This window comes from Labrus bergylta, chromosome 1 (genome assembly GCF_963930695.1).
Source record: "Labrus bergylta chromosome 1, fLabBer1.1, whole genome shotgun sequence".
NCBI lineage: Eukaryota > Metazoa > Chordata > Actinopteri > Labriformes > Labridae > Labrus > Labrus bergylta.
This window is the reverse complement of record NC_089195.1, coordinates 3,410,859-3,423,499: the sequence shown is the minus strand read 5'-3', so window position 1 is coordinate 3,423,499 and position 12,641 is coordinate 3,410,859. Positions and strand designations below refer to the sequence as shown.

At 40.6% G+C, this 12,641-nt stretch overlaps 1 protein-coding gene across 4 annotated transcripts in view; it reads right to left on the bottom strand.

Annotated features, from left to right (window-relative positions):
* The window catches only part of rptor (regulatory associated protein of MTOR, complex 1), a 174,649-nt gene that overhangs the window by 116,311 nt on the left and 45,697 nt on the right, over window positions 1–12,641 (bottom strand). The window lies entirely within an intron of this gene.

Genomic DNA, 12,641 nt, shown 5'->3' with positions numbered 1-12,641 from the left:
GTTCTACTAGACATTGCTCCAAATGGAGTTGGGCAACATGACAAGGGACGATATTTTAAAATTAACATAGGTTTTTACTTTTACACGCTTTATGAAGGTACAGAACACTTGAACATTGAGCTTTAATATTTCTTTCAAATGTACATATTTCATTCAGAGTGTCAACATGGCTGCAAGCACTAGCTCTTAAGACCATTTTGGTCTACGCACAGTGATGATGCGCTTTGTGAGTCCAAATGGTTGCAGATATTTAGCGTGCAGTAGCTTTGCGGTCAATTCACAACAGAAAGTTACGGACTATTTGGATTCTCCAATCATTTCATTGTTTAGCAGCAGAAAGCAAGTTGTCTTAATCTTTCCGATGGAGAGGGTTCTGGACTCGTTCTGACTGACTCACCGAAGGGTCAGAACGGAAGTTTTGCCTTGTCAGCCTCAAAAACATAAAACGTAGCATTACCAGACACAGACACTTGTTTTACCGTCTTAGTATTAACTCTTTGTTAATTATGTAATTAATTGTTTAAGGTATGTTAGACCAATGTTTATTACTTTAACTACAGTTTCTCTGTAATTCTCTCTGCTTGCTTTCCCTGCTGTTGTTTTTTTTCCACCACAATGGACGCACAGCTGCTGTGACGTAATCGTGACGTCCACACTCCAAATTGATCTATAGAGGAGGGGAGCTTGTTTCCTAAAGGCTCGGCAGTTGTCACAAAGTGGTTTTGTGTTGTATGCGTGTCCTTGAGCAAACCACTGTAGGGCATACCGGTACATTTTGTATAAAGTTCAGGGCAACTAAATCCAGAAAACCAATTCACCAACACAATCCAGGAGAAGCACAACAACTGGAAGTTATTCCAGCAGATGAAGAGTCAGAATCAGTTGGACAGTATAGAGGCAGCCAACCTTCTTTGGAAATCCACAAAGCATTGGGAAAACAGGATATCAGGTCTATTAAAATAAAAAATAAACCTGTTGTGGAGTAAAATCTGATATTTAATGTAAGGGAAACAAAGCCAAGCCCTAACTTAAAAAAAAAATCTAACTTAAGAGAAAAGGTTTCTTTTGTAATGTGAGAAATGCCATACAGGGGGAGATATCTTTTGAAAATTCTGGTTTTGGCATCCCAACATTAAGAGTCTGAATCAGGAAAGAAATGACTAAGGGGCTGGCAGATCACATAAGAGACATTTTGTTTGCAAAGATTCCAATATTAGACTGACTCAAAGAAAGATATTGTTCTTTCAAAGATGTTAAGCTAACTCTTCCAAAAGCCATTTTACACTCACAAAAACAGTGGATAAAAAACTCTACATGTCAAACCACAATGACAGATATGTCAAAGGATGTGGTCTTGATTCAGAGATGGTAAATGTTACAGCAGTACCTAGAGTGTTATTTTGGGGTAAAAAAAAAGCAAATAAAGGTTGTTTGGGGTTTGCAGAACTGTTAAGTGACATATTTTATACCCTTCCTACTGTCAACAGCGTGTTCAGTGTTGTTGAACAAATCAGCCACAGCAGTGTTTTTTGAGTGCAGGCTCACAGAGAAACACTAGAAGTAGATATTTTACACATAAACAAACCCAACAACACAGAACGCTCAGCTTGAGGTGCAGCTACTTTTGTTTTTACTCCTAGAAACTTGTTTTCTCTGCCACCTGCTGCGAAGTTTTGATCATACTTCGGCAATCTGAGGGATTTTACAAGAGTGAAGTCAGCGTGAAACTCGTGTCTGTACCCGTGTGGATGTGCAGAGTGGAAAAGCTCCTTGAGAAAGTTTACAGTCAGAGATGGAGGACACTGCATTGTTTGAGCTCCTTCAGTTCATTAGATTAAGTGTTTGTGTGGATGGAAGGGACACAGAGGTGTCAACTAGTTATGCAACAGAAAAGCACCCGGTTAGACCAGTCTGAATCATAATCACACTCGCCAAGGCCCTTCTGTTATATAAGTAACATGCCTTTATCAAACAGCCTGCCTCTTGTCCAATGGCTTTGAATCAAAGGAGAAGCAACATTTCTGCCTCAACTTCTCAATACCTCAAACGGACCAAAATAAACCACAAGACATTCTGCCAGACTACAGAGATACTGTGGAGTTGATCAAATTAACCACCCAATCTAAATGTGATGGTAAGAGTGAAAAGCATGGAAACTATTCTGAGATAGAAAATTAGCATTATCACAGGACTCCCTCTGCCTTGACAGGGATGTGACTCTTTTAAAAATGTTTTATTGATGGGTATGGAACAAGAAAAAACGTATTATCAAAAGAATGAAAAACAGACACATCATTACGCTTTGTAAACTAGTTGCATGAACTCGTTTTGGTTATTTCACCGGATATGACAATATAACTTTTGTTTCATCAACTCAATGTATTTAAACTTTTCCCCTAGTGTAGTCCTTTTGACAGGTAAATGGTAAACGGACTTGTAAAGCACTTTACTCTTTTGACTATAAAGCAAATACTGATGGCAGAGGCTGCTATGTAAAGTGGACATTAGTATTAGCCAATCCCGTTCATACACATTCATAAACCGAAGAAGCATTGGGAGCAACTTGGGGTTAAGTGTCTTGCCCAAAGACTCATCGGACATGTGGATGCAGGAATTGGGGATTGAACTCCCAACCTTCCAGTTGAGAGTCGACCAACTTTACCACTGTGCCACAGCTGCCCCAAGACATATCATATTCAGGAAACTGCAAGTGGATGCTGTAAGCACTTTTGTGACCTTGAAATATGAAAAAGGGATTTTTTTAATTAACTTTTGTCAAAGTCTTTGAATAAATCTGAGCTAGTGTGTTTGTTATAGAATTACAAATCAGATTTAAATTGCATACATGAAATATTTAGAGTTGCTTCTTTTTGTTAATTTATTTTAACTGCTGATAAGAAATCTTCAATAACATTTAAAAACTTCACAAGTGTGTGAAAATAAAAGCCTTGAAGGATTCCTTTCTATCTTTTTTATGTTGTTCATTTTCTCTTTACTCCCACACAAAGTTCACCAAAGCAAAACAAACAACTAATACAGTTTGATTCATCATCACTCTATGTCTCTACTAAACCTTGTGGCATGTATTGAGATCAAAGGTAAAAGAAAGAAAAATAAGTTAATCAATGCTGGACCAGAAACACCTGCTGAAAAACTAATCCGGACACCTTCCGAGGGCGCGGTCACACTGGTCATCTGTACTGTGCCGTACTCAAGCACGATTGGCCCCCTGCTGCGCCATTCCCACGCTGGCCGGCACGGCCCGCGGTCACACGGAGAGAGAGAGAGAGAGAGAGAGAGAGAGGGGGGGGGGGGGGGGGGGGGACGCTCAGTTGAGTCCACGTCATAATACAACACATGCACGCTTTATGTTATTATGAAGCGTGCTCAGTTTACAAACAGGCGGACGAGGGAGAGAGAGAGAGAGAGAGAGAGAGAGAGAGAGAGAGAGAAAAAAAAGGGACACGCAGTCGAGTCCGCATCTGCACATCAGAGAACAATACCGAGAGCATGACAGCTACTTTACTGACTTTGAGGCTTAATTTAAGCCATTTTAATCAGACACAGTCATAAATAAATTAATTAATAAATAAAATAGACGCGCGCCCGCACATCGGAGAACAACACAGATAACATGACAGCTACTTTACTGACTTTGAGGCTTAATTTAAGCCATTTTAATCAGACACAGTCATAAATAAATTAATTAATAAATAAAATAGACGCACGGACGAGTCCGCGGCCGCAAATCGGAGAACAACACAGAGAACCTGACAGCTACTTTGTGTCTTATATTGATTCATTTTAGTCAGATACAGACATGAAACTCTGGATTTCTCCATAATGAAGGCTGTCAGCGTTGTGTACCCGCGTGCTTGTGCTCGTGCGCGAAGTGTGCCAAAGACAAGGAAGTGTACCGTGCCTGAGCACGATACGGAGCGGTCACACTTGTCAAACGAACTAGACTTTAGGGTTGAAGCGTGCTTGGGCACGGTACGGATGGCCAGTGTGACCGCACCCTGAAATCCTTAAATCCTAACTGTAAAACATGCTTGAGATTATTTGGGGTTCCAAAGAGTCTTCAAGTTGTTCTTGAGAGAGGATCTGTTAACACCTCAAATAAGAAAATACTCTGGAACAGACATCAGTACTACAGGTGGGGAAAAAATTAAGATTCTTATCTTCTGAGATTTTAAATAAATTCATAACTTCCAAAAATCTTTGTTTTTTTGGCTAATCAGTCACTCCCTGCTAAATGCTAAGACTAGCTCTTTAACTCAGTGGAATGCCAAATGGACCAGCAAGAAATTCAGCCAGTCTCACAGATGAATCGAATCGTGACCTCAAGAATCAAAATCGAATTGTGAGACACCCACAATTCCCAGGCCTAGACCTCAGCACTGACAAAGATCCCAGATCTCTACTCAAAATGTCAGAAGGGCCCGCAGCACCTGCAGACTGAGCCCAATTGAAGATTTAATACTGTAATATGTCCATTTTCTTTTTATGGAATCTTCAAAAGAACCACACAGTGATTTATGATCCGGCTGCTCACCATTTCCAGCAGTATAATTGTCATTTAATTGAGTCTGGAAGCTTCAATCCTTATTATAAATAATTGGATTTGTAGTCCTTAATTGTGGAATGATATAATCACTTGCTCGTTGGTTGTCGCTCACACATCCTAGAAGCTAAGCTGAGGAGACCTTTATCAAGGTTTTCACATTTCAGCTTCCTGCATCAGGATGAGTTTAAATTTCCATGTGAGTGGAGCTGGAACGCTGATTTGATTTGAGTATAATCTCATAAGATTGTCTGAATGCCGAGAGACGCAGTGCTTATCGTGATGATATCAGGTGCTATCTAAATGCAATAATCGTGTTAGCGAGGAACCTGCAGTGATGGAGGTATAGTGTCTGAAACCAGAGAGAAGCGGGGTGGGGGGGGGGGGGGTGTATCACTTTGAGAAAAGAGAGAAGGAGAGACGGGTGGGGAAAGTGCTTGTAGCTGTTATTTTAAATGATTCCCAACTGTATTTAGATGCTTAAGCAAAGCTGATGATTTACATTCATGCAAGCTTGTCATATTGTCATATTCAATTCCAGGGAAATGGAGAGATTAAGACAGATTCACCTAAGAGAATACACTAGAAAAAAAACAATCACAACTTCCTGGGAGAAGAAGGCATGAGTGTGTATTTATGTGAGCAAGAAGCCTTTATCTCCTTACATTAACCACTTTGACCTGAAGGTGGAGCTGCAGCCTCCTGTGGGGCCCGATTCTCACCAGAGGTGGATTCAAACATCAGCTGTCTGCCTTTCTCCTCTTTACCTCACAGAACCTCAACACACCAAAAACACCTCCATTACATCCATCAAGGCCACAGGAAACTAACTCTTTTCAAAGGTGTGTTCTGTGCTGGCTTCCGCGCCATTCATCATCATGTCACTTTGTGAGAACAGGCGACCTTTTCAAAGTACCCTAAGCAATTAAAATACTGACTGTTTAGCTGTAAGATGCAGTAGGAGCAACTGTGGCTGTCGTGAACATCAGGACGACAAAAAGGGGACATCTGCGGTGCCGGCAAATAACTGGATTCAAGTTAGAAATTCAAGTAACATTTTTCTTTTACAATCATGATAAAGCTCTTGTGTCAGCCTGCGTCACTACGTTATACTCCCATGGAGAACTATTCCTCCATAGATACATGGCGTACAATGAATGACAAACAAGGGGTCAACATTTTATGGAATGCATGCCCATTATGACTCATGTGGAAAAGGGTAATCTTTCAAAGTTGAAGGATTTAAAAAAAATTAAACTCAAAGGACATGTTAAATGGCTGACAGTGACAACAGCAGCCACTTGTTGTCAGCAAGAGGAAATGAGTAAAGTCAACCTCTGTCCTCTCAAGTACCAATCAACACATGGTGTGACACTCGGCTTGTTTTCATGTGAAGGGAAACAAAGGCACAGAGAGTAAAATGAAGCACGTTTACTATGCTCCTGCTGCTTTTACCTGACTGAATCACCAAGGTAGAAAACTAACAAACTCAGAGATGTTTATGTCTTTGTTCCATTGTTTTCCCCTGTTTCTCATTAATGACAACATGTTGATGGTATAAAATAAAGATGACCAAGTCATGAGAGCACAGTGGTACAGGTGCACAGCATGCATATAGCAAACATACTTTCCAGTTCACCTTTAAAAGAATGCAAACTTATTTTGAAAAAAACAAATAATGACAGGAAAATGGTAAAACATTTGTGAGACGCCTTAGAGGATTCAGCTCCCAGTCAAATCCTGATGGAAAGACAAAGAAAGACAAGTTTGAGACTCCTGCATTAGATTGTGTTAACTGATGCAACCGAGTAAGTGCTGAGATTCAGCTGACAGAATGCGAGTTGACAAGGCGTCTTCTTGAGTGGTGATTTGGATTCGGCCCCTTTAAAAACCTCACACTGTATGAAGCCAGCCATGAAAGAAAGGGGCAAGCACAAAGAAAATGTTCAAGCAGGGCTTCATAAAGTCTACTTATTCAATTTAGCTGAGAAAGAACAGCCATTTTTGGTAAACAGCAGCGAACGCTCTGGTGAGCAGACCCGCACAGCGACAGTCTTTTCTCCAGTGACAGCAGTCCTGCTGGGGCCAGCGTGTCGAGTCTGAGTAAGTTCACAGCAGGTCGCACGTAGCAGAGGGAGAGATGACACGTCTCCCTCCTTCTGCCAGCACACACCTCCTGTCGGGACTCTGTTACTAACGCAGCCATTTCTCAGTCCTGAAACTACAGCTTTAGAGGTGTGGGTGATTGCATTGCTCAGTTCAGGAGGTTTATTCAAGAACACCACCACCATTAAGTCAAATAATCACTGAAATTGTAGCATCCTACCAAGAAAGGAACACATTTACTACCTACAAATTAAACTTGGCAAAGCTGAAAGTGTTCCAAATGCAGACGTCTAATGGTACACTAAAACTATTGATTTCTTTCTTTCTTCTGTGCTTGTGTTCTGAGAAGATGCTGGAATAGAGCAGCAGGAGTCAGAGCACTGCTGCTGCAGCTGACTAAGTGACATGGCTTATGTAACTGGCAGAAGGGCCAAATGAACCGAGTGTTAGTGGACTGTACATTTACCAAGAAAATATTTCAAATGCTGAAGATGAAAAGGAAAACTTTACACTTTGTTTTGACTTTTGGAAACTTTCTGAAACACATCATCCTCAGTGTTTGGACTTTAACATCTGAATGGAAGGTGAGCTAGGAAATCAATGAGGCTTCTTCTCCTCTTACAATAACAAACCTCACATCCTGAAACCTTTTATTACTTAGATGCCTTCACACAGACTTCCCCTTCCTCTATTGACATTTTGTGTACTCATCCAAACATACCTTGATTCATCTCCCTTATACTCCTTTACTCAAAGATGCTTTGGATGCTTTCCAGATCAGATTCAGAAGAGGATACTCTCAACCTAAACGCATCACTATTACTTTGCAATCAATGGATTGTACTAATCAACCAGACTTTATGGTTAAAGATCATGTTTAATAACAGTTTCAAAGGTTCAATGTAGATCCTTGAAGTTATCCTTATTTGGTCTGTATATAATACACATACCTGCACAACTGCAGCGCACCTTTTGTACATGTTGTGTTTTTATATTTTTATATTCTATTCAATGTATTTTAAATTTGCTTCTTTCCTATTTTGCTTTACTGCCTTGCTCGTTGTTTTACACCAATACACCATGCCATGTGTAAATGTACTTGGAAATAAAAAACAATTCTGATTCTGATGTTGGCTATGTAAAATATAACTAAGGTGGAATAAAGGTAACCTAATAAAAGTAAGAAGTGTGTTCCCAATGCGTCTAGAAGTGCTTTTCATTTGCAGCACCCACACTTGAAAAGACCATTGTCTGCTCTTCTCTACAGTTGGCATAAAGTCTGAGGCAACAAAAGGCGCTGCACAAATGATTTATAACAGAATCTCAGTCATGTGGCTGAATTAGATAATTGAATGGCGCGTTGCAAAAGATATCAAGAGCCTTAAAAAGCTGCTAAAAGTAGCAAACAGTGGCCGAGGAATTACAGATGCGGTTAAGAAGCTTCATATTTTCAAGCATAAAGTCCCTCTAGACAAAGAGGCGCTGTAGGATCATAGCTAAATACTGTAGTAGTACTATCTGTAGGTTCCATTGAGCAGACATATGCAAGCTATTTTGCAAGAGTAAGCATGAAAAAGAGATTATACATATGTCTGATATGTCATCGTAGGGGGGGGGGAAGCTTTGTTCACTAATGCTTATATTGTTTTTGAGTTCCCTTCATCTGAGGAGGAGAAAAGATGAAATGTTCATGTATGATCAGGGAACACATTCTGCTCTTAGAGATAAAGGACACCTTATGTAATTGTTCATAATAAGCATGTGTACCCATTCAGTAATGGTTTCAGGAACCTTTGATGTGCTGTATTAGATCAAAACCTCTGTGAACATGTGATATGTGTTAGTTTGGTTGTGTGTATTCAGTGCGTGTGTATGTGTGTGTGTGTGTGTGTGTGCGTATATCATAGAGTAAGCACAGAGACCTCTAAAGCACCAATCCAATTAAAAGCTGAGTTCTGAGCTGCTCTCAGAAGTCTTTGTGTTGTTTGTGTCCCTCTGTGTGTGTAACACAGTGATTTGTGGAGGCAGATGCTGATGAAAACCGAAACCTGAGAATTTTAGAGAAAAACCATTTAGAATAACACTCGCAGAGCAGCCAATGTGTCTTTTGAAGCACAACTCATTTTCTTTTGTTTTGGCTAGAACATGTTAGATTAAAAATACAACAATAGCTGTGGGGATGAGAATGTTGCTAAATTTTCACAGAATTTCAGAAAATCTGCCAAAGAAAGATTGCACTACAGTTAAAGTGAATACACCGGGAGATCAGTACACAAAGATGAACAGCTGGCAGCTCTCATGTTTCAGTCAGCTGTCATCAAACAGTGCAGTAGAACAGAACGAGATGATGAAATTATAGAGAACCAGTCAAGCCTCAAACATACAACAACACTGAGCGAGGGCAGAGGGGCGTCTGCTTGGATTTCTTTAATAGACAGCAGGTATCTTCATTCCATCCAGCTGTGAGCACCTGCCTATCTGTCTCTGTTGAGTAGCAGTTTTACTGTACCCACTAGGGGTGGAACGGTACAAACATTTCGGTTCTCAGTTTTGAAGCTTCGGTTCGGTACATTTTCAGTACAGTAAAGGGACCTGATGCAACGCTTTTTTTTCTTTATTAGGAACATTTAGAATTTCCCTTTTACACATTGGGCTAAGTGCAGCATTGACAGTTCAGACTTGTACACCTGCTCAGGTTACTTTTTAAGAACATTTTAAATTAAACATTGTAAAAAATAAATAAATAAATAAATAAACTTATGCTGTTTTTTTTCTCTGATTTCACTGAAAGGCTTGCAATGGTGCTCAAGATATCTATCCCTGAGAACAACTGCTATAGAGAATCAAAACACACTTCCTGTTTTCTCACAACACGAATGCAGTGAGCAGTGGTGTTTTGAAGAGGTTCTGTACTGGGAGCATTATTTGATAGGGGCAGATGGCCTCACTTGGAAAGGTACACTACATCTTGATTCTGATTTTTTTTTTTTTTTTAAGATTAAATGCAGGGCAGCTGGGCAGGCCATGTCAATTTATACAAATATACGCAAGCAAGCGAGCAAACAGTAACTCAGACTCTAAGGACTTCGGTTGGGAACCGGAGGGTCACCGGTTAAAGTCCCGATGTGATCCAGTCCAGAAATTGGTCTGGTAGCTGGAGAGGTGCCACTTGAGCAAGGCGCCGAATTTCCCGAATATCCCCTTGTAGGATTAATAAAGTATATCCTCTTTTTGAACAACTTTCAAATTTACAAATATTCTCTGAAGCAGTTCTGATCCACCACTTCTGATTTGACTTCAGGATGATAGCAGAATTATTTAATGCTGATTGGCTTCAGTGGTTAAGAGTCTGTAGAGTGAATCTTTTGAACTATATTACAATTCTACAATTCACTTAGCAGACGTTTTTATCCAAAGCGACGAACATCAGAGAGTAAGTATAACACGTATCATCTCATACACCGCCACCGAAGCAGCTGAAGCAATGCAGGGTTAAGTGTCTTGCCTAAGGACACATTGGACATGTTGCTCAGCTGGGGATCGAACCCCCTGAGCTTCCATTTGAAAGGCAACGACTCTACCAACTGAGCAACAGAAGCCTCAATTAACGAGGTCAATTGCTTCTATTGACAATATTTTCTGTTCTAAGAGTCCTTTAGCAACACACGAGGAAAGCGTCACAACAAACATTTATCTGTAACAGATCTGTAAGTCACATTGACCTGTGGTCCCTCAGATGCATTGAAGCAGCTATTCTTAACCCGAGCAGCCAGCTGCCCATTACAGCACTCTGTTCTGCTCCGCTCCGCTCTAATCAACGGCTGCCCTCATTTCCAGCACCCTGCAGGGAGAGTCACACAAGTTGGTGATTGAGGAGAGATTGAAGCGGGAAAGAGTGACACAAACCATTAGTCCAGAGAGAGCACATAGGGACTGCTCCTGTCTCCAACTCTGTGTGCATTGTGACTGCACCAAAAGTCAAATAGAAGTTCTAAAGGGCTCATGCTTGCCTGCCCCCCCCCCCACCCCTTACAAAAAGTGTTATGAGTAATAATGATTTCATATAAGTCTGGTGACTAGCTAAAACTTCATAATAAAAGCTGCAAAAACATATTGACTAATAGGTTTTATTTGTGAGTATTTGTGGCTCAGATATCATTTGTATTGTGACGCTAGATTCCTGTTCTGACACATCATGGCAGAAATAGCATCACCAGGTAGAGTAATGACTTATTGATATTGATCAGGAGCCAAAACAAACCCACACAGACATATTACAGTCATTAGAGCTGTGGGACATTCAGAGTCATGCTTAAAGCCTCTTAAACAAAGACAAGAAGAAAAACACTTCATTTCCTCTCACAGGCAGTCAATTACATTTTCTAGGTTTGTGTAGTGGAAACTGCAATTCCGGTGAAGCTAATGGTTAGCGTTTAAAAAAAAAATTCCAGGTAATACTTCCTTTCCATGCAGCTTTTACATGTGCAATGTGGACACCTTTTACTGTATGGTAAAAGGACTTCAGTTTTTAAAGTGCTTTTCTAGTCTTCTGACTACTCGAAGCATGTTTACATCATAGTTCACACCTACCCATTCAGACACTGATGGCTGCTATGTAAAGTGACCATTAGAAGTTACTTATCCCATTCATACACACTCATATGCTGCCAAAAAAGCAGCAGGGTTTAAGCTTCTTGAACAAGGACAGATAGGGCATTTTGCTGCAGGAGCTGGAGATCGAACACCAAACCTTCCGGGTGAGAGACGACTGACTCTACCAATTATTACCAAGCATAACGCCTGTATATCTGCTGAACCTGAGTTCAACACCTGAATACAAGTCATACAGCGGTTTCACTCTGGATCACTTCAGCTGTATGAGTCTGAAAAATAAACTCATATTGTTGTGATTTACTCGTGATTAACAGGAATCACATTTGCAGGAGATAACACCATCATGATGCAGATTTGTAAAACGTCAAGTTTTGTCCTCGAGAGGAGAAGAAAAAACGTTTTAAATGATTTGTTGAATGGAGGTTGGATGGATCACTTTTGATGCATTTGAGGTAGTCAGGGAATCTAAAGCCTGATTTGTTTTTGTTACACAGTATCTAGCAGATTTGTGGCTCTAAGGGAAATGTTTGATCTGTAATTGATTGCTAGCATCACTTTTATGCAGATGTCAGTTTATACGAGAGATGGGAGGTGATATTTCATTAGGGCTGATGACGTTTCCACCTGCGTTTTGCTCTCGGCAAGGACATTCTTTCCTGCACACACCAAAGTCTGCTGATATGTCAATGTCATGATCAATACAGCTCGGACTACAAATGTACTTCAAACAGAAACAAGAACACTTCACATGCTGAAAATCCAGACCCCTGTGTACACAGAGTCTACATTTCTAGAAAGTGTAAATAGAGATTAGCCTGTAACTAATCAATTAATCTTGTGCTCCAGCATCACCTCAGCCACCAGTCAGCCAACTTCAACTCTCTGTAAGCCAGGTCAAATACTTTTTGTTTCGGGGATGGTTGGAGACAGTACTAATGAAATGGTTTAAGAATGGCAAAAGCAAATAAGACAAAGTAAGGGAGGAGGATTTGGGTTACAGGGTTATATTTTTAATGTTGAACAGTGGGGCAATAAGAGCACCGTCACAGAAACAGAGCTATAGATAGCGTCTAATCAATCCACCTTTCTTCAGAGACACACACACACACACACACACACACACACACACACACACACACACACACACACACACACACACACACACACACACACACACACACACACACACACACACACACACACACACACACACACACACACACACACACACACACACACACACACACACACACACACACACACACACACACACACACACACACACACACACACACACACACACACACAGGATGTTGGGTCCTCCCTTCCCTCTCTCTCCTCATTTCCTGTATCTATT